The following is a 21,927-nucleotide window of genomic DNA, read 5'->3' as shown; positions in this document are numbered from 1 at the left end:
GAGCAGGTGAGCAGGTGAGCAGGTGAGCAGGGCCGGGAGCGAGCAGGAGAGCAGGTGAGCAGGTGAGCAGGGCCAGGAGCGAGCAGGAGAGCAGGGGAATGAAGGCACCGGCCCCACAGATGCTGTTGGGAAGTCAGCCTACTGTGGAGTGGAAGGGTGTCAGCCTTCAGTTTAGGGACAACTGTGCCATGGAGCGCAGATTGGGGGTCGCTCTAAGTTGGCTGACCGACAAGGAGGCCACTGACTGTGCCGTGCCGCAGGACAGAGCTGGGGGAGACGCAGAGGGACAGACCAAGTCCAGAGACATCGGGGAGGGGACCCGTGATCGGACAGGGGTGTGGAAGTTACCGGGACAGGGCTGGTGGCTCTGGGCCACCATGGGGGAGTGTTTCAGGGGGAAAGTTCGTGGGTATGGCAGGCCGTAGCTGTGGCTAGAAGCGCGATGAGGTCTGACCCGAGTCCGTGCCATCTGATGCCAAGAGGGAGGCCAGTGACGTCCAGAGAGTGGCAGCCCAGGAGGGCGAACACGTTGGCAGGCGAGCATGCATTGGGGGAAGGTGGAGGACGGTGGGAGCAGGTGGCTGCAGGAGGCTCGGCTGAGTGAGCTTCTCAGCCCTGGTGCGCTTTGAGGCCGGTAATCCTTTGTCACCAAGGCATCCTGGGTGTTGTTGGGTGTTTGGGGTGCCAGTTGCACCCCCGAATTGTGATGAGCACACATCTGCAGACACTGTCACGTGTCCCTGGAGGGGGACCCCTCCCCCATGGAAACTGCTGGTCTCGGGGGAGAGTCACCCAAGAGCTGCGTTCAGTGGGAGAGACGTGAGAAGGCTTGCAACCCGACGATGAGGGTGCAGTTGTGGGGAGAGCACAGGAGAGGTGACAGGCCCTGCTCCGTCTGGGAAGGTGGAGGGCTCAGGACAGGACCGGCGGGCCCACGGCAACGGGACGGATGTGGGCAGGTGGGCAGTGGGTGCTGTGACCAGGTGGCTCAGCCCCCCCCCCCAGAGTCCCACCTTCTTCGGTCCTCGCCCCCCACCAGAGGGTGAAACGTGGTGGGGCGTGAGAGGACACGGCTAATCATGTGCATGGAGGGATTCAGTGGGCGCGCACTGTGGGGAGATCAGGGAGGGCATCCGTGAGGCAGCTCGCTCGGTGATGCAGAGGGGAGGACAGCACTGTCTTTAAAGCCCCAGCGCGTACCTGACCCCAGTCAGAAGCAGGGTCTGGGGCGGAGAGCTCTGGAAGCTGAGCAGACAGGCGGGCCGCAGGGCAGGACCAGTCTGTGGCTCGAGGTGGCACAGACAGGGGATCCCAGGCAGGCAGCAACCACAGGCAAGCCGGGTTCCAAGTCCCGATTCCATCCGTTTCCCAGCCAGGAAGGAAAACCGTGTCCCTCGTAGGCTGTTGCCTCCTTCCACCATCTGTTCTGCTCTCGACCGAACGCGGCAACAGCTCATTATTTTGACACAGAAGAGCATCCCCTGCCCGAGGAAAGACTTGACTCAGCCAAAGGGCAAAGAAGAGGTCAGCGCGGAGAGGGGCGAGCTTGGATCCATAAAGGGGAAAGCCAATCCCAGCTCTGCGGTATTCCTAAAGGCTGCAGACAAATACCGTACGAAACCTGTGCCATTGTTCACTGACCCACATAATGGGGATAACATTGTTTACCTCATAGAATTATTGTCGGCGATTGATGGAATAATTTAGCATACGTGTGAGCCTTAACTCAGTGCTTGACTTGTAGAAAGGACTCAGTAAATGATTGTTCGCAGATCTGCATACACGATAGGTAGAATCGGTTATATATGGGAAACCACGAAATTTGACCAGGTGTTATGAAAAATAGATTCCAACGTGGTTTGAAAGGAGCCAGGAAGGAAAGTACATTATTTGGTATCAGTTGAAGAATCTGGGGAGACCCGTGGTTCGAGGACTGAGCATCTGAAGCCCCTGGGCACGTGAAATCGTTGTACCCCGTAATGACTCGAGCGGAGCGAGACTCAGGGCTGTGTGCAGGGTCCTCTGGACTCAGATGGGGTCAGACGGTGCTGTGTGTTGCATTTTGGGTTTCCGGAAGAGTGACGTTCATAAAATGTGGGTCTGTCACTGCTGGTGGCGTGAACGTGTCTCTTACCACAAAGATCCACCCGCCGAGCGCTTCTACTCACTGCAGGAATTTTATAAGGTACAGCTCAACAGCAGTCCAGCTTGGGTGAATAATCTTAATTTTTGCATCGGGAATGATGGACCTTGAATGTTAGTGACAGCAGAGGGTCCTGAGTCACCCCTGCTGCTGCAGGGGTGCCTGCCCCTCCATCATCCAGCTGACGTTTCCACCGGTACAACCTTAAATGTCCCAGCAGGGACTCTCCTGCTCTTTTAGTAAAATGTGTGATCAAATGGAAGGAAAATTATTCTAATAAAACATCTTACTCCCAAACCACATAGCATCACGCAACGAGATATTTTCAACAATCCTCCTGCGTGCGTATTGATGGGCTTTGTTACCAGTAATGTTCACAATGGAAACAGCGTCCTCCTTGCCCACCACGTGGAGGGTATTGATCTGGGTTTAGTTTGGGTGATGATTTGTTTGTGTGAATGATTTCAAATGGAAATCAGCGATGAAGTTTTCGGACACCCCCAAATGGTTACGTAAGTCGCTACGTGCATCCTTCCGGCATCCGTATTTATCATGTGAGCCTGGTGGGGTGTTCAATGCTTCATGACTTTCCTTGTAAGTGCACTGCTGTCCCTGCAAATGCACCAGTGTTTCGAGGTATGTTTCTTTCAATGACGAGGCAGGGTGGTGCTTGACGTTGTATTTTGATGATTTTATGGAGTTTGCTTGTGGCAGCAATAATGTGGGGATATTAAATAGCTGCATAGTGTTCATCTCTTTGGTCACCGGGTTGATATTATCCCCAAATGCTGAAGGTTCCAAACACTGGAGGAGGGTTTGTTTTGGAAGTGATAAGGAGACGGTTTCTCCATTTCACATCATTATTAATGAAAGCAGATTAGAATGTTCCGGATGCTTCTAACCCAGGACTCGTGCTGGTAAGGGCGGGGCAAACAGCAGAACAACAGCCTGTGCTTGATCGTGGAGCCTCTGTGGGAAGTGGGGCCCAAGGAAGCCCCAAGACCCCTGCTTCCCCGGCTGTGTGCTAACCAGGCGCTCATGACCGCCCACCCGCCCGGACACGAGGCAGCGGGATGCAGGTCAGCCTCAGGCTCCGTGAGGCACGCTTGCTTACCCCGGCCGACATGGAACTCCCTGTCCGTGTCCTTTCTGGCAGACGCACCCTCCCCGGTGCACCTCCTTCCTGTGCTCCCTCCCACCCTCCCACCTGCCCGGGAGGCCGGCTCCACCCGGGACGTGCAGGTCTCCCCTTGAGCACCCACCGCCCCCTAGGCACCTCCGAGCCACCCGGCCACGGAGGCCACCTTCCCTCACCAGCACTCCCCAGCAGCTCCTCCAGGTTCACCAGAAACCACAGCAGGAAAAGCGCTAATGGCAGAATTTGGGTCAGTTATGTCAGGCTGTTAAAATATTTTGAATTGGAAGGCCCTCCGTGGATTTGCGCCACTTAGGTAAACGATGCAAAAGAGGGATGGGGTGTTTCCCAGCAGTTTTCGAATAAAAAGAATTGTAGGAAGTGACATAATATTTTCAGGTTTCAGATCTTCTCCCCCAGATGCAATTATGAGATTTCTGAAGGAAAGGCAGTATTGGATGATTTTATGCCACAGTTTTAATTGTGAGGACTTCAAAACTTCAGGGTATGTTTACGTACACATAACAAGTAGAACCTGGATTTCCTCCTCCCCCAAAAATACCCAAGAGAAAGAAATTATTTAAGGCAGGTTGCTGCCTTCCTCACAGGCATCAGCGCGGAAAGCGTTTGCCGGGGTGGTTTCCCGACGCAGACGTCCTGGTGGGATCCGGTCCTTCCTGGGAAGTCGTTATGGCTTCGTTACTACAGCACAGGCGCCTGTGTGTGTGGGCGGGCAGCTGTGAAACGGAGGGGTAAGAAGATAGCATTATACTTGTGGATATAAATTATCTTTAAATCATCAGGCTCAAGCAAAGATTTGACTGTTCTATTTTGTGTGTGTGTTTCATTTCAGCTAGGCTGCAAATTCTGAGACGAGAAATATTATTTTAAGCATAGAATTATAGATCTCCACGTTGCCTGTCACATGGATAGCCAGTGGTGCCTAGAGCCCCACAGCACACACGCACCTCACAGGAGGGCACATGCACACACACACGCAGATGGGCACACACCTGCACATGCCCCCCACACGCACGCACACGCACCTGCGCACATACATGCTGCACACACGAGCACACCTGCAGGCACGCAGCCCCACACGCACGCATGCACACACACCCGCAGGCACGCAGCCCCACACACGCATGCACACACACCTGCAGGCACGCAGCCCCACATGCACGCATGCACACACACCTGCAGGCACGCAGCCCCACACACGCATGCACACACACCTGCAGGCACACAGCCCCACACGCACGCATGCACACACACCTGCAGGCACGCAGCCCCACACGCACGCATGCACACACACTCACGTGCACCTGCACACGCACACAGCTGCACTCGTGCACACACACGCACACACTTGCATGCACACACATGCATATGCTCACACGCGTGCACACATGCACTACCATCCTCTTTCCTCCACCTCCCTCTAGGCGATCACCCTGCTGCGCTGTCCTCTTAATCAAAGGCTAAGAGAAGGAGAAAGCATCTGCCTACAGCAAACACTCACAGAAATAGATTCCTGTGGAAACCAAACAAAAAGGCAATAGAAAGAGGAAGTGGGAGATATTAAATTTTTCATTAGATCCATTGCTCCAAAGCTTATAGGCTCTGGGCTCAACACACTGATTTCTTGCTGACCCATAATCCAGTTTAGTTGGAGGAACTTGGCGAAAACTCAAAATTGTGATGCCAACAGCTTTGAAAAATTGCCCAAAAGGCCAAGAAAATGGATACATGTTTGTGGTGGGAAAAGAGATGATTAAGGAACCTTCATAATTTGGATCTTATTTTATGTCTTTGCTACTGAATTTTGGGAATGAGTGGCTGTTACCTTAGCTGAACTTATATTCGGTGATTCCAGAAGCATGGAAACAATCTGCCAGGCTTGAGGGCTGAGTCAGCAGCACAGAGCCCAGATCTGGGTTTTGCTTTATTGCACCAAATGCGTCCACTGTACTGGAGAGCACCTTACACCTTAGCCTTTCCTCCACAACTCTGTGCATCCACAGGTAGTGACCCTGCGGTATGTGTCATCCACCATTTGTCTGTCTGTCTGTCATCTCTGTCATCTGTCCATGCATGTACCCAACCGAGCTCCGTATTCCTCATTGTCTGAAACATAGTGAGTGTGGAATAAATGAATGAAAACCTTAATAAAAATGAGTGGATAGATGAACGGATGATAGATGAACAATTAAACCAAATGGACTGGAACAACACAGAAGCTACTCAATACAGCTTAAAACACACAGGGCAGGTGTTTGCAGAAGGACCAGGAAAGTGGCACGAGGCAGGGGTCAGCTGATAAGGTGGTAGACGAGGGTGTGGAGGTCTAGCCAGGCTCCAGAGGGGATGGAGCCCCAGAGCGAAGAATCTGGACCCTGCTCCTGTGATCATTGCCGCCATCATCCGTTGTTCTCGAGAAGGAAGGGGCCCCTGGTAATTTGGGGGATACAATTTCTGTGTTCAGAGGGTCTCTGCCTCACTTTGCCGGGCACATTGGAACTGGAGTATGGTCCCGATGCCAGCCCAGTAACAACAGACACAGATAGGATTGTGTACCAAACAGAAGCCGAGGCAGGTCCCCAACACCAACCTAACGGGAGGAAAGAGCAGTCAGGGAAGTCGGGGACCCTTCCCCCTCGCCTACCCACACTAAGCCCTGTGACCTTCTCAAGTCACCACAGCATGCTGGCATTTAACTTTAGGATCTGTAACACCTTTATGCTTACATGCTTGAAAATTAAAAATTCTTGTGATAAAACATGATTTTCATGTTCTAAATCAGATAACTAAACAGAGATCCATATAGAGCTGCCGTACTTCTCCCCCGGAAGAAAACGCACATCTGAAGCTCAGTCACAACCAAGTGGCTGACTTTGGCTTCTGTCCCTTATTGATCTGTTAATGGAATGTTAATCGGACTCTTACTCATGAGGGGGGCTGAATGCAGGGGAGAGGAGCTGGGCTATGGCCAGCCCCCCTCTCTGCCTTCTTCCAGCCAGCCCCCGGTTGGTGCAGGGAGATCAGGATTTGAAGCAAACCCGAAAATAAAACTTAACGGCTTTATAACCAATAACAGTGTAATCCTCACTCTAGTAAGAGTGAGGAGTCCTACACACCGTGGGACCAACGGCACAAATGAGGGGTGAGGAGGCACAGAACTGTCTGGAGGGAACCTCGCCTCATATGTGGGGTGCACACTCCCCACCAGGCGTGGATGTTCTGAGAAGCAGAACTGAAATTCTCCACGGGGGCCACAGAAAACCAGGCTGAAAATGCACTCACTTCATAAATAACGTGCACCAGCTTGAAGGAAGAAGAAATACATAATTGCTAAAAAGAGGGAAATTGGGGGGTCTCAGCTAGCGTGAGAGCCCACATCAGCCAAGGAAACAGAGTGACAGGAGGAGACGAGCAATACACACAGGAGTGGGAAAGTCACCCCAGTCCCCAAATCAGACGGGGCTTTGAGCTTGGAACTCTGTGGGAGCCGCATTGTCCTGACCCGCGACGTGCAGGACGTCCTGTCCCCCACCCGTGTTTCCATGGATGCTGGTTTACACGGAGGCCCAAGCACCGGCAGAGCCCATTTCCCTGCCCCAAGTGTGTCCCGGGGCTCAGACGGGGCCCAGATGGGGCTCAGACGCCCCATATCCTGCTCCCCTGCCTGGCAGAGGCTCAATGCTGAGACCCTGTCTCTCAGACTCTGGCCATTTGTGAGGACACAGATTGGTTGTCGACAATGATGAACTTCGTGGCTGCCAGCTCTTTCTAACGTGAGCCTGAGAAAGAAGAGACACGGGTGCATTCAGCGTAGACTTCCAACAAAGACACCGTCAACATCCGTCTCAGCGCGAATAATGACGGGGATAATTACCATGTGTAATTGCTCCAGGCAACTGCGGGCTTTTTGAGAATTCCTTTGATTTTTCTCCACCATCCTATGGGGTAGACATTTTAACTAAGGATTATGCACAAAAAAAAAAACCCCACAGAGATTTACAGAGATGAGAAAAAGATATCCAAGATCGTACAGGTTGTTAGTAGCGAAGTCAGGATCCATGCCCGCCCATGGGACTCAGGCTGCGGGACCCCTGGTCTCCACCCGCTGAGCACGTCTGATCCGCAATACTGAGTTCCCAGGGCACGAGGCTCGGTGCCACTGTAACTGGTCAGAGTCAAAATTAGGGAAGACGGCGGAGCTAGGCCCGGATGCACTCATTCGACGTTTCTGAAGTGTGTTCTGCCAGATGAAACTTTTCGGTTTACATCCTGGTCCTGCGTTGTTCTCCGGAAGAGAAAAGGTCAAAGAACCATCTGAAAAGTGTGCACCATAGGGTCATACGTGTAGCCAATATGGAAACATGGTCTGATATCGTCATCATGCAGAATACAGTGTCTTTCACGGAGAAATCCCAGAAAGCCCATCATCCAGGAACGTGTGCAGTGGTTATGCTTTCGCTTTCTTCCTGAGGAAGTGACCTGTGTCAAGCAGAAATGAATGTAGGTAAGACTCACGCGGCTTCTCGGTGTAGCTGCTCGACCGAATAGCAGCCACACTGAAGAAGGTGGTTCTGGACGTTCTGCACTGAAGCGCCGGTCGGCATGGGGGGCAGGCGTGGTGCCTGGCAGAGGCCCGGCCAGCAGGCTTCCTACTTGTTAACCTGTGTTGGAGAAGAGGAGGACCATGTGCTTTCTTCTCCGTATTTAGCTTTTAATTTTTTGCTTTTAAAAACATAACGTACGCCCATGGTGACAATCCAGACAATTCACACAGGCACTGAAAATCAAAGTGAAAAATCACTCACAACCCCACCCCCCGGATGTAAGTGTTTTTATCATTTGGGTGCATGTCCTTCCAGATATATATATTTTATGCACACACATATACACAAAGTTATTACCAAAAAGAAAACACAGGGTGCATGCCATTGAGTATCTGAATTTCCAACCCAATGACACAGTGTATAAAAGTTCCTGAGGAAACACGTTATCAAGGGAGAGGGGTGCATGAGCTCCTTTGTTGGGATATAGTGTAACTTAGTTTGGGTTGGATACTTACTCTGCTTATGCTTCTCGGTACTGTGGGAAATACTGGCATGAATGCTCTGGGACAGATGCCCATGTGAACTTATGCAGTTACTTTCTTAGGAGAAACTCCCAGGTGCGATTCTGGGGTCAAAGGTAGCACGAGCTCTGACACCAAATAACACTGAGGCCTCAGCAAAGACGTTTCCAGCTTGTAGAATGTAGCCCACATGGCGATGATGTTAATATCCTGCAATTTCTCTCTCAAGAGAATAAAGGAAGAAAAGGGTTACAAACATAATGTAAGACGGAAGCACAGGTGCATTTGAGGTCTTGCTAATATGCTACAGAAAGTCCCAAACGCTGACTGACACATGGTTGGGGCCAAGAACATAATAAACACACCAGAGCAGCAGAGAAGTCACTGAGATGAAAGGGACAGATGTGACGTCTTTGAGGGCCCTAGCAGGGCGCTGGAGGAACGGGCACTCTCCGGGCTCAGCTTCAGACGGCTCCTCCATGGGGCTCTTCAGACACAGGGATGCACAGGTCCTAACCTGAAGATCCTATCAGGGTCTTCAGCATCCCATGGGAGATTCAGGAATACCTACCTCTCCCCGGAAGATTTGTGCACAACATGGTTTTGACGGGATATATGCTGAAACGTAAACGAACTTACGTTCCACGGCATGGCACATCCCAATGGACACAGATTTTAAAACGCAGTTTAGAACAACCACTGAATAACTTGAAAAGTCATCACTTGGGTTGGAGTTGAATAAAGCGTCAAGGGTTTTATTTATTTTATCAGAGTAAGAACTGTGGTAAAATTAAGTAGTAGATAAGTGACCAGCTATGTGAGTTTGTCTTTTTGAACCACTGCTTCTAGTTAAGAGGGACTGAGTGTCAGGGCGCCCAGGTGGCTCAGTCAGTTAAGCGTTCAATTCTTGGTTTTGGCTCAGGTCATGGTCTCAGAGTCATGGGATCGAGCCCTGAGTCAGGCTCTGTGCTCAGTGGGGAGTCTGCTTGGGATTCCCTCTCCCTCTCCCTCTGCCCCTCCTGCTCATGCGTGTGCTCTCTCTCTCAAATAAATAAATAAATCGTTAAAAAAAAGGGGGGGGGACTAGTTTCCAAAGGTCGTCAGCAGGGTGTTTTCTGATTTGCCTGGAAGAATCCAGTATCCATAATTTCACAGCTAGGATATTGTTTTTTTAACGGGCTGGTCCTTTAGACACAAGCTACATACTGCCCGCCATGTTTCACCTGCTGTGTCCGAAGAGCCCCATGGAGGAGCCGTCTGAAGTTGAGCCCGGAGAGTGCCCATTCCTCCAGCGCCCCAACCACTTGCGCTGGTTGGACTGGAAAGGATGTGAACGACGCCATCCGTCACTCGTGGGAGAAAGACTCGGTGATCTCCTGCCATGGGGGAAGCTCTGTCCTCCCCACTGCAGCTAGACTTGCAGGGAAAACTATGCCGCGTGGAGCCACATGCTGGTTGTTCAGATGGGGGAACGGAGACCCAATGTGATGCTGTTTGGCAGTAACAGAGCGGGCGCTCAGACAGTGCCTCGTCGCTACTCTGCGTCCCAGCACTGGCCCCTGGCTCGACGCTGTCCTGGGAACGCCTGGATGCTGGCATCCTGACACAGCGCGGCGTTAGCAAATCCAGGAGGTAATCAGACCAGGAAAATCAGGGAAGCAATAATAAATGTAGAAACGTAACTCCCTGGGCACCTGGGTGGCTCAGTTGGTTAGGCGACTGCCTTCGGCTCAGGTCATGATCCTGGAGTCCCGGGATCGAGTCCCGCATCGGGCTCCCTGCTCAGCAGGGAGTCTGCTTCTCCTTCTGACCCTCCTCCCTCTCATGCTCTCTGTCTCTCATTCTCTCTCTCGCAAATAAATAAAAAAAAATTAAAAAAAAAATTAAAAAAAAAAAAAAAAAGAAACGTAACTCCCAATACATGCAAAGAGCCAGTGGGCCCCATCCTTTCCTACTGCTATTGAGCGGTGATTTACCAAACCACCAACCGGAATCCCACGCTTTCTCCTCAGTGGAGCTTTGCTGATAACACCAGCTTCCATAATTGTTTCTCCCCAGACAAAATTACAGCATCCCACCTCTACCTTGCCTTGCTTTTAGCAAGAACACAAAGAAGACAAGAAAATATGTTCTTTGATATTAATTTGCTTAAATGATCTGATGGAGAAAAATGAATGAGAACCATTTCCTGTCCCATCCACCATTTCAAAAAATACTGCCGTCTTCCAGGAAAGGACCACAGAGAAAGCAAGGGTAACTTCGAGGGACAGTGTCTGAGGGACGTTATCTGCCCCTCACTCAGAGCACCTGCCTCAAACTTTGAATTTGAAATTTCCTAATGGAAACCATCCCTCCCGTGGGCAGGGAAGCCTGGCAGCCACACACGCTGGGATCACCGCGGTCCCCATGGCAAGCCCTGCCCTCTGACCAGCGTGGTGGAGATGCCCCATCTTTTCTGCTTCTTGAGATGAGTCAGGGTTGCCTAACCGAGCAGGTGTAAGGCCAAACCACAGACAAATGGGTTACAACCAGCCACCTGGCAAGTCTCCCATTCTCTCTCATCACTGAGACCTTTAAAATCCAGATGCCCCAGGTGCGGCCGTGTGCAGCCCTTCTGCTCCCATCCCCATATGTTATTCTCGTGCGTGAACTGGCTTTTCCTGATTTCTCGTGCATGTCAGTTGGGAGAGCACAGGGGGCGTGAGTGAGCCGGGGTGCTCCACATGAGGCTGGTGGCAGCCCCGTTACGCGTTTCTTTTCTAGTCCTTGTTACGGAGTGAGACAGGGTGACATTATCCCAGGAAGTGAGGCCAACCTTCGTTTCCAAAGCGTAGAACGGCCAACACAGGTAAATAAGCAGATGTTGAGTGTGAGGTGCAGGGGTCCGATGAGCGGGCGGGGTATGTTTGAGTCAGGCTCCCCGCACAAAAAGAAGAGAAAGAAGGAAACCTCGTCCTGTTGAATCAGCGGTTATTAGATATAGCGGTCAGAGAACTCTGCTGCCTTGGTCTTCCTGGGACGGGAGCAGCTTCTCTGGGAGGACTGGGTGGAGGCGGTTTATTTGGAGTGAGGGGAGTGAGACTGGCACAGCCTCGGGCCAGAAAGCCCGGTGCACCCTGGAGTCAGTCCTCCTAGGGAAAGGGGGCTTTGGTGCGGGACACATATGGGTGTCCAAGCACCAGCTGCCCCTGGTTCTGAGTCGACGCCACTCCCAGCACAAGGGAACACCTCAGCAAAGAAGTGTGGGTGCAGAGAGAGGCTCGCTCTTCTCACCAGTGGGACCGGTGGGGCCAGGGCCGGACACCGACAGTTTACCACAACAGGGATGCCGCGTGGAGGTCGGTTTGGGTTTTGAGCACCCAATCTGCGGCTGGCCCAGACTCTCCACCCACAGCATGGAGCCAGGCCTGGGCGTGGAGCACGTCAGCGCTGACCGCGGGCAGAAACTAGGAGGAAGTGCAGGTGCATGCAACGCGGGCTCTCCGGGCCCGAGTCAGGGAGAAATCGGCTCACGAAAGCGCTAAGCGAGCGCGGCATCATTTCTACAATTAGTACCCGGCTGCTCCCTGATTTCTCCAGGGTCTGGATACAGTCTTTTTGGGCCTCGGGTCACTTTCTCCTCGGGCCCTGGGTGACCCCGGCTGCAGGGGTGGGCGGCACGTGCGTCTAGCTCTCCTTCCCCCACAGAAACATCAGGGAAACTGGAAAGCTGTCTTGCTTGCTCAAGCTCTCCAGCTTGCAGGGTCGGTATGAGCTCGTGTCTCAGCGGTTTGGTGATCTTGGAAGGCTGTCCTCACTGTTTGTGACACGCGTTTTCCCCACAGCAGCCAGAAAGCCGCGCAGGTGTGATGGAGGGTGGAGCTATTCCTGGAGGCAGCCAGCCACTGGGGTTGTGCTACCTGAGTCCACAGGCCCCGCGCTCCCCTGGGGTCTCCTGGCAGCTGGCTCGCGGGCTGGCGTCCAGGACACCCAACAGACAGCCTCCAGTGGTGGGAGCACGCAGGTGGGTTAGGTTAGAGAAGGCGGGTGCCTCCAACCCTCCCACTGGCCAAAGCCCACAGCTCCCCACTGATACTGTGTCTCTGAAAAGCCTCCAGCTAAAAGCTGATGTGAACGTGGCCCACAGATGGGTCTTTCAGCTCTAAGACTCGGGCTTCCGATGCCTGTCGGCGATCAGAGCTTATTCGCTGTGCGCCTCCCCTCCTTGCCCTCCTCTGCCTCTGGCTCTGTGCTCCCCTCCTCCCGGGACCACGGCAGTCACCCCCTCCCTCGAGATGAGAGTTTCCTGAGTTTCTAAGAACTGCTGCGAGCTCGGCAGACTCCCCCCATTTCTGGCAACATGGCCAAATTTTGTAACTTTCCATGTAGTTGGCAAGGTACATACCTCTTCATAAAGGACTTCTTATTCTCAAAACACAACCCAGCAGAAATGTGAGGGCGCCGCAGTTGTAAGCTTCTTGGACGGCAGCTCATACATTACTCTTGAGACGGGCTCTAAAGTGGTAGTATTAGCCACACGTGGCTACTCAAATGTGACCAAAATTCCATAATAAAATCTAAAGTCCAGTTTCTCAGGCTCACCAGCCACATGGCAAGTGAACGGCTGGTGGCCAAAATACTGGACAACAGATCCAGAACATTCCCAGTGACTGCAGAAGAGTCTATCAGTAGTGTTGGTCCAGACTGAATCGATATTCTACCAAAAGAGGAACATTATCTGGAACATTATCTGGGCATTAAAAAAAAAAAAACATATTCAGTATCACACGGTCATCAAGAGACATTAAAATTCCAAACTCATTTCTTATGCATATAATTGAAAAGCAATTGAGAGTTAATGGTTGTTAGAAATAGCTAAGGAAACATACATTCGATGAATTCCCTGTTTCCCAAAATGGTACCTCCGTCCTTCCGAATATCCAGGGGTGCTCTGTATCGGCAATATCGCATACATTTCTGTATACTGATGTGTTTTTCCTGGTTTGTTTACACACCGTATCAGCCAAAAAGATTGTACAGCTAACTCAAACAGGCGTATGGGATAAAAGGACAGGCGATTGAGGAAGCCAGAGGGAGGCAGAAGAACCAAAATTACACTCGAGTTAAAGGGTTTTCACTATAAATCAAAAGTTCCTCTGCAAGCAAAGCAGGAAGGAAGCTGACTGGCTGTGATTTCTCAGTGCCCTCCATGGCTCTTCCTCACCAAGCAAACCCGTCGGTCTCCAAATAGTCACCTAGCTTCTGAGCGCTAATGCTGAAGGATGTGTCCTAAGCCATCATGCTCCAATTGCCAGGCCTGCCCTAAACTCAGGGGACGGTCCTAGAGCTCCACACACAGCAACCAGTGCTCCCCACCTCCCAGGTAGGTGCCTCACAGTGAGAGACTCTCCGGCGGCTTAGAAACCACCCCCGGAGTAGCCAGACTCCCCACTAACTCACCGGCAGAGAGAGCCCGGCATGAGGACGGAGAAGAAAGGCCACCTTTTAGACCATCGTGCCAGGGTGGCCTCCAAGGGATGCTGGTTCTGGAGACAAGCTTGGTGTCCATCTGACCCCCATGCAAAATCACGCAACTGCAGGCCTGTCAGAGCATGTGCGTCAAGGAATTTTAGTTAATGACGGACTGCTCGCAGCTCAGGATTAAACAGGTGCATTAGAACTGGTAAACACTCAGGGAAACTGTCAGGTAAATTTTAAGGGAATCAAGTGATTCAGTGACTCTTTGCTGAATGCCCGCCATGTGGAAGGCTCTGTGGCGGTACAACGCAGACCAGCAATGCTTCCCATGTAAGAAGATCAGTGCCCAGCCCACCTCATTTGGTTTAAAACACGTAAGACTCCTCCATGTCTCTCCGGACAGCACACTCTTCCAGCCTTCCCACGTCTGTAGTTCGTGGCAAGATCCTGGGAGAAAGTGGGAAAGGGCCATCTGCCCCAAGACAGGATTTTTAAATCCCGTGCTCTTGAACTGAAATCCCAACCCCCGTACGTAATGTCACATGACCCTCATTTCTCCTGAAGCAGCACCCACTCTTTGGATGTCATAGTTCCCCCCAGGAAGTGACAATGACCTCGTTCAGCAGATTGGAGGTGTGGTGGCTAAAGCAGGTGCTGTGTCCGGTGAGCGTGTGTAGAAGGTTGTTCATGTGTGTCCCACTGGGCCTTTCCCCAAACGCCCATCACACTGCGCCAGACCCCACCCGAGTCCCGCACCCCTCCCCCAGAGGACTGACTGCACATGCGTGCACACGCATGTGGTCTGCCTCTTCTACCTGGAACGAAAGCCACACGAGGAAAGAAATTCCTTCCCTTTTGTTCACTGTTCCTTCTGAGCATGAGAACAAAGCCTACCATACGCTAGGTGCTCAGTAAATATTTGTTGAATTCATAAAAAGAAAACATTCCTATTAGTAATCTGCGTGTTGAAATTAGACACTCAACTTAACATTCACCAGGATTTTAAGTGCACCTAGCCAATACCTGCCCCCCAGCCCCAGGCAACACATGCAAGCAAATAGAACAAAAGCAAAAGAAAAAAAATACCTTGGAATTGAGAGTTCCTTGTAAAATGATATTTGATTATTACTGATTTTATGACAAAAAGCTTCAGTGTCCTGGTGCAGATTTAGGTTGGATCCCAGTGAAGGAGTGACTGCAGTGGAGAGCTATTGATCTGAGATTAGCAATAATTACAACAGAACCATGAGGGGTTCGAGGTGCCATCGACTCTAGCCTTCATGTCCCCAGATCTCCAGGTAGATAAATATGAAATTCAAAAGAGAAACTACTCCCACTCTTAGCTTCAGATGTCTCTTAAATTTCAGTTTTAGTTTGAAAATAATCGTTTGCGGATAAGTGTCCGCAGTGGCTGAAAAGAGTCCTCAGAAACAGCTCCTGCACGTGGAGCTTTCGGAGGGGGGAGCTCGGGAGCGACCCCCGCGGGACTGCGTGAATGGGCCCCCGATCGAAGCACATGGCCCAGCCTGCAGGTCCGGATCGGCGGTGGGGTTTCAGCGATGCCCCTTGATGTCCCTGGTCGGGGACCACATTTAAATTCCCCTTCTCATTGCACAGCTGTTCCAGTGTTTTCTAAAACGACTCTGGAGCTTAATTTGGATCTGAGCACTTTGGAGCCCGCACGGACATAATGAGAATCCACGTAATCAGTGGTCTGGAGCACTGACACATCCTTTTCTCAAACAAACAATCTAATACCTCTTCCGTGAGTCAATGAATTTATTAAAGACAAATAGTCAGTCCCATCTGCAAATCCTGCAGAATCCAGCACTTGGACTAAATGACATTTAGTCAAGTTGTAGCTTGGAATGGCAAAGACAACAGTAGCAGCTCAGTCTTTAAGCCTCTGTCCCAGGGCGGATATCATTTCCAATATCCCACGCAGATCCTTCGAAGGGGTTGTGCCTGGCAGACCCCAGAGGGCTTCTCCAGGATTAGTTAATAGTGAGAAAGCATCAGGCCAAATTTATGGGTTATGGTCTCCCATGATTGCATAAAAAATAAAATTAAAAGGAAGCCCCCAAAGAATAGTTTATCAAGCGTGGTGATGGTATCCTCTCTGACAGGGAGGTCATAAAAGCATATTAGCGACCCCCCGATGGGATGTGTTTACTGGTGGAGTCAAGGAGATTGATCATTTTATCCAGGAATGGCATTTTCGTTCAACATACTGTTGCCATTAGCCTGAAAAACACACTAATCATCGGATGCATGGCACGCAATAAAAGGAAGAAACAAACACAATTATCGGGGTCTTTTTAGACCCAGCTCCTCATGGGATGTCCTGAAATGCAGTCTATTTATAGACTCTCTTCTAGAAACTCCTGTGCTCCCCACCCCCCCTCCCCCCGGCTCTGTGGTGATAGGATCAGACGTCTCCCTCGCCTGAAGGCAGAGGAGAGTGCACGGCCCTCAGCAGAGCTTGGGCTACCTACGGGAGGGCTTTGAGGAACTCTGTTCACTTCTCACACCCCCTACAGTCAACGTTGATTTCTTAGCACCCGACAGAACGAGTGTGGCCCCTTCGAGAGCACTGTGCTTGTGCCGTGTGCATGCGGATTACCGCACGGGGTTTCCTGTGGGTCTGGAGACAAGTGTACGAGGGCCCTGGGGCACAATGGTCACGGGTCTCACTCAAGCCAGGAGTCACGCAGCCTCTGACCCAACCCACTTGTCTGTGCTGCTCCATTGTCGAAGGAGGGGACGCAGGATGCGGGTCCCGGAGTTGGAAGGAAGTGTAATGACCAGCGCGGCGGCTGGCACTGAGCCTCCCCTCACATGGGCTCAAGTGACCAAATGTCAGCAGTGTTCTCAAGGGCGATGGCCTTGGGCTGTGATGCATAATGGGTAGGCGTGTTCGTGATACCAGGGCTTGTCTCCGTTGTCGGATTTACACCTATGAAGTCAGGCGACATTGCACAGCTTGCCTGAGGTTGCACAGTCTGTAAATTCTGGAGCCTGGATCAAACGCACCCAGAGCAGAGGACTCTGCGTGCCCCTGGTCTTCTCTGCCCTGCTTCTCCACGCACCTGTGCCAGGAGAACCGCGTGTCCACCAGCGACACCCCCTGCCGTCCCTCCCCCTCCCCGCAGGCTGCAGCCTGGCACAGATAACTCACTGAGCCAGAGAAGCTCCTGCGTCCCCCCCCCCACGTCCAGGCCAGCTCGCCGTGGGGCCGGGGAAGACACTCGAGCGTCGTGGTTTCCCTCCAGCCCACCAGCTGAGGCCTGAAATGTAAAGCGCATTAGTATATTCTAATCCTGATGTCGAAAACATCCAGTGTTAACCTCGCTGGGAGACACTCAAACTCCACGTGGGGCACTTGTCGGATTAACGTTCCAAGTCGAGGCGCCAAGAACAGATTGTGCCTGGGTCAGGAGAGCGGGCCCTCGCAGGGGGGCAGGACAGAAAGTGCAGAGTAGAACCCAGTGCTGGCCTTCCAGAGACCCCGGGAATGCTGTCGCTCCTGGCTCCTGCGCTCCCCAGCAGGCGCCCCCAGTGCCCTCTGCACGGGCTGATCCGTCACGGTCGCCATCTCTCCCCTGCATCCTGTGCCAACAGTGGGCCGCAGCTCTGTGACTATTGGAAGACCAGGAGGATCGGGCTCCAGCCCTCAGCGGTCAGCACCACCCCTGTCCCGCATACTTGACAGCAACCTTCTCTCCTGCAAAGCTGGACCTTCTTCTTTTGTGAAATGGACACAGGGATCAGCTTCATGCCCACAGCCCTAGGGGAGCCATGTGAGGACACCAGGGGACCCACAGGGGCTCAGAGAATGTTCTGGAAGGCCATGCCTGAACGACTGTGGTTGGGATGAACGGAAGGCCCTGGGAAGTGCAGCTGGCCTCAGGTTCACAGAGGACAGAGGGATTGGACCCAAGATGACACTTGGTCATCTGGAGCTTCCGTGAAGCATTCTAGCATTTCCCCCCAGAAATCATAAATACTATGGACAGAAGTTCTCTATTTCAGAAGGGTTGCCAGAGGTGAACTTGCAAGGAGTCCCATGACCAAATTCAAACTTTTATAAACAAATACATGTGTCACTAATTCCTTCCTGACCAACAAACCCCACACTATTCATCTACTTGTGATTTATTTTAGAAAGAATTACTAAAGGACCCTCACAGCAAACCATGAGCATACCTAATAGTTTAGACACGCACAATTTTACCCAAAGACGTGGCAATACAGATTATCAGACCAAAGTAGTAAAAGAAATAATGGGTAACAATGAGAGAACTATCAGACTGTGTCCTGATTTTGATACCAAGGATGAGAAAAGTCATGAGAAAGGATTAAATTTAAAATTTATTTATTACCTTTTGTTTTGACCACTCCACACACACACACACACGCAGAAAGAGATAAAAGATGAGAGTGTGGGTTTGCTTAATAAAAGAAATTATCTGTTGAAACAGATGGCAGGAAGCAGGCAGCAGAACCGGGGGGCTGAGGAGCAGGCCGCCCCAGCTGGGGCTCCCTGGCTCAGCCGTCAGCATGGGGGTGCTGGTCCCCACTACGGCACAGCCGGCTCTTCAGTGGGAAGGAGCGTATGTGAGAGAGCCCACCTTGCCACCCAACCAAGACGCTTACCTGAAGAGGAGAAGCAGCAACTGAGCTATTTGCTAATAAATAAAGTTGTCTGGAAAGAAGGAGGAAAAAGAGAGAGACGAAGGAAGGAAGGAAGGAGGAAAGGAAGGAAGGAAGGAGGCCTGACTTTATCGCTTGCATGTCCTTCCCTTCATGGCTGTGGCCCTTTCCGGCTTTATTGTCACTTACAGACTTTCCGATGATAAGAACACAGGTTAAGGTGGAACCAGACAGGCCTCGCGCTACACACAGCAATCCACTTGTGATGTGGCCTCGCGTGCGTGCGTCTATGGATGTGGTTCCCAGACTCAGAGACTGCAGAGTCCAGCACAAGTTTAAAAAATTGAGCAGCAAAAATAAACAGTAAAAATATTTTAAAGAATATTCTAGATATTGAAAAAATGAAGCTTCGGTGTCCTTGTTTTTTCTCCGTCTGTCACCGGCTGGGGGCAGCAGTGCGGGGTCGGCCACCCGCCTGCCGATGGGACCTCACGCGGCCCAGCCCTGCGGCTGGAGCGGAAAGGCGCTGTCCAGGGTCCCATGGCCAGAGCGTGCGCCAGACGGTGAGTGCCACAAGCGTGGTGCGTTTACACCCATGCCGGCCTCGAGGTCTGTGGGCCCCCCCCCAGCAGCTGCCACACACACTGCACAGCCCCAAACACCTGCCTCAGGCTCCACACCGAAGACCTCCTGATCGAAGGCCGTGGTGTAAGGACATGTAAGAACGTGCATGAAATACGTGCCGGTGGTTGAAAGTGCACCCAGAGTGGAATGAACACCCGCTTTCTTGCTTGGCTGAGGCTCCTCGTGGCTTTTGAGAGGAGGAAGAGTGAGGCAAGGTGAGCCTCCAAGAGAGCAGCACCACGACCAGGGGGAGGGAGCTCTGCCAGCAAGGAGGAGGGGGAAAAGGGGCCCCAGGAAGATGGTGCCCAGGCCGAGGTTGGGAAAGTTCCCCAAATGTAAGGAGTCTGAAGCTAGCAGGTGCGGCGGGGTCATAGTTCAAGCAGGTGGTGTCTGGGTCCGAGGCACGACAAAGCCTGCATTCTTGCATCAGGGGTCCTGGTCACCTTCTCATTTAGAGCCAACCCCCTGAGCTGTCCTCCTGCGCCCGCAACCTGATGGAGCCACATTTTCCTGGATCCCCAATGACAAATGCAATATAAACCCCCTGAGCATACTTACGTAGTTTTTTACCTGGAGGGCTAGTGTTCTGGAGGATGATTTGGGGTTTGAACACAAATTCACCCATGTAAACACAGGTGCAGATTCTCCTGGTCGTACGGATTACACCTAGGAAATGTGAGCAGGCAGTATGCGCCCCCTGAGGTTACAGGAAACTTTTCACGTGTTCTTTGATAAATCCCTCCCGGAACCTCACTCTTGCATAGTAAGTGGGTTTTTTCCGGACAGTTTCGTGCATGCACTATGTGGGCGTGGGGGCAATTTAATTACCGGAACCCTGAATGGTGGAGGTAGACTCTGCGTTCTCTTAGCTTTTTCTTCTGAGTTCTGTTGTGCACATTATGGATGCATTCAGGCTTTATCTTACTGCCATTGCTAATGTCTTTCCAAAAGTTATTTAAAACATAATTAAGATAATATGCTCGATTGCAGCAGGAAAATATAGGAAGTGAATAAATGGTAAGAGAGAAGACACAGCACCATATGGTCCTGCTGTTACTGAGATCTATCCAAAATACAGGCATCTCAACAAAATTTATTGAAAAATAATTCCTCCTTGCATGCATGAAGATTATTTTTATGCAATAATCAGACACCGTGATCCCATTTCTTTTTCTATCTGACGGGGGGTAGTGTGTGAGGAAAAAATAAATGTTAAGTTTATACAGGTTGAGACATGGATGATTTAAACCACCCAGCTGCACCCCCAGGTAGAGCGCCCTGAAGTGAAGACTCCCCGTGTGTCCGGCGTGAGGGTGTGCGCTGGACGCAGGACGCAGAGTCCCCCGCGGGGGAGCCCCACAGGGGCCCCATTGTAGGTGACCACACAGGCACTTACCTCCTTTTCAGAGACGAAGCCGTGGGCTGCTGCGTCTGATTCTCCGAGCTGGGAGGGCCAGAGATCTCCAGCACTTCGAAGGAGGCGTGCGGTTTATAAAACCACAGTTTCTGTCTCTGGAGAGAGAGGGGAAGGGTGTGTGCGTGTGCGCACACATACATAGGCTTCTGCACGGATCATAGTTAAATCTTCTCTGCTGGCGTGGATGCACCAGATACCAAATGAGAAGGGCAGCGCGGAATGTTTCAGGGAGCAAAGCGTCTTTAGCACCGCGGACGGGACCAGCAGGTGCGGATGAGGCGGCATCCAAGGGCTCAGCCGGGAAGGGGGCTGCAGCAGGACCCCCGCCGCCCCCGGACTGGGCCTGGTGAGTGGGCAGTCTTCGTCTTTCTTTGTGAAAGCAGCAGATGCGGAGTCCGTGCCTGATGACTCACACGTGGGTGCTCCTGGCACCCTTCCCTGCGGATGGACCTCGGGGCCCGTCACGGGCCCCCGCGTTCTGGGATCGCCGATTACGGTTTTAATTTCAGGCCTCGCTAGGCCACTCCCGACGCATAGCGTGTATCAGCAGTCTGCTATGTGGCACCAGGGTGGCTAGCTGCCGTTCAGCTGGGCAGAGTTTTCAGAAAGAAGAGAGTAAAATCTTAATCCTGCCCTCTACCCAGCTGATTAACAAATCAAATAGCTTTGTCCTTAGTTGAGACACTGGATTTCTGGCATACAGGTTCTTGTCAGTGAAGAAAACCTTGAATTCTGTTTCCTAATCCCCCTGAAATGCCCAGTGGAGAGAAATTATATTTATGGAGGATTGTCTGAAGGACATGAAGTCCATAAATCCCCCTGGCTAGTTTACATTTTACCCTTGGATCAAAACAGACTGCTGGAGAGCGATATATTTGAGCTGTCTTGATTGGGGCCCTCTGTGGGATTGCTTCTTTGCAAATTGTTGTTCACTACTTTTTGTTTTTAATTGAATTAAGGATAGTTGCAAGAAACAGATATATGAGTTGGTTTGGGCATGTGTGTGCATGTACACATGTATGCGTGCAGAGGTCATTCTAATGTGAGGGAGAGGATTCATAAGGGACATTGATTAAAATGCAAATTTTGGGGTTCCACCTTCAGTGATTCTGTCCTGGGTGGAGCCCAGGGCCCTTCATTTTATCAAACCATCAGTGATAATGATGCAAGTGGTCTGTGGAGAACATTTTTAAGAAGATTGCCCTTGAGGGGCGCCTGGGTGGCTCCGTCTATTAAGCATCTGCGTTTGGCTCAGGTCATTATCTTAAGGTCCTGAGATCGAGTCCTGCATCCGGCTCCTTGTTCAGCGGGGTGTCTGCTTCTCTCTCTCCCTCTGCCTGTCCCCCTGCTTATGCTCTCTCTCTCTCTGTCAAATAAATAAATAAAATCTTTTAAAAAAATGTTTTTTAAAA

General features: G+C 51.5%; 1 protein-coding gene and 1 long non-coding RNA gene across 7 annotated transcripts in view; one reads left to right on the top strand and one right to left on the bottom strand.

The window, feature by feature from the left end:
* Positions 1–21,927, top strand: part of ADARB2 (adenosine deaminase RNA specific B2 (inactive)) — a 414,677-nt gene that overhangs the window by 173,757 nt on the left and 218,993 nt on the right. The gene's annotated exons all lie outside the window — the stretch shown is intronic.
* LOC116645416 lies at positions 3,454–21,734 on the bottom strand. 4 transcript variants are annotated; one of them, XR_004301952.1, is made up of 3 exons: positions 12,749–16,168; positions 5,125–8,587; positions 3,454–4,015 (listed from the first exon to the last, which is right to left on the bottom strand). It is a non-coding gene; the product is annotated as an uncharacterized LOC116645416 (long non-coding RNA). The 4 variants fall into 4 exon arrangements; XR_004301951.1 differs by lacking the exon at positions 3,454–4,015 and adding an exon at positions 20,495–21,734 and having other exon boundaries at positions 4,665–8,587; positions 12,749–13,945; XR_004301954.1 differs by lacking the exon at positions 3,454–4,015 and adding an exon at positions 20,495–21,734 and having other exon boundaries at positions 4,665–8,587; positions 12,749–13,093.

Source organism: Phoca vitulina, unplaced genomic scaffold (genome assembly GCF_004348235.1).
Source record: "Phoca vitulina isolate PV1807 unplaced genomic scaffold, GSC_HSeal_1.0 scaffold33, whole genome shotgun sequence".
Lineage (NCBI taxonomy): Eukaryota > Metazoa > Chordata > Mammalia > Carnivora > Phocidae > Phoca > Phoca vitulina.
Note: the sequence above shows the minus strand (reverse complement) of the source record. Positions and strands in the feature narration are given on the sequence as shown.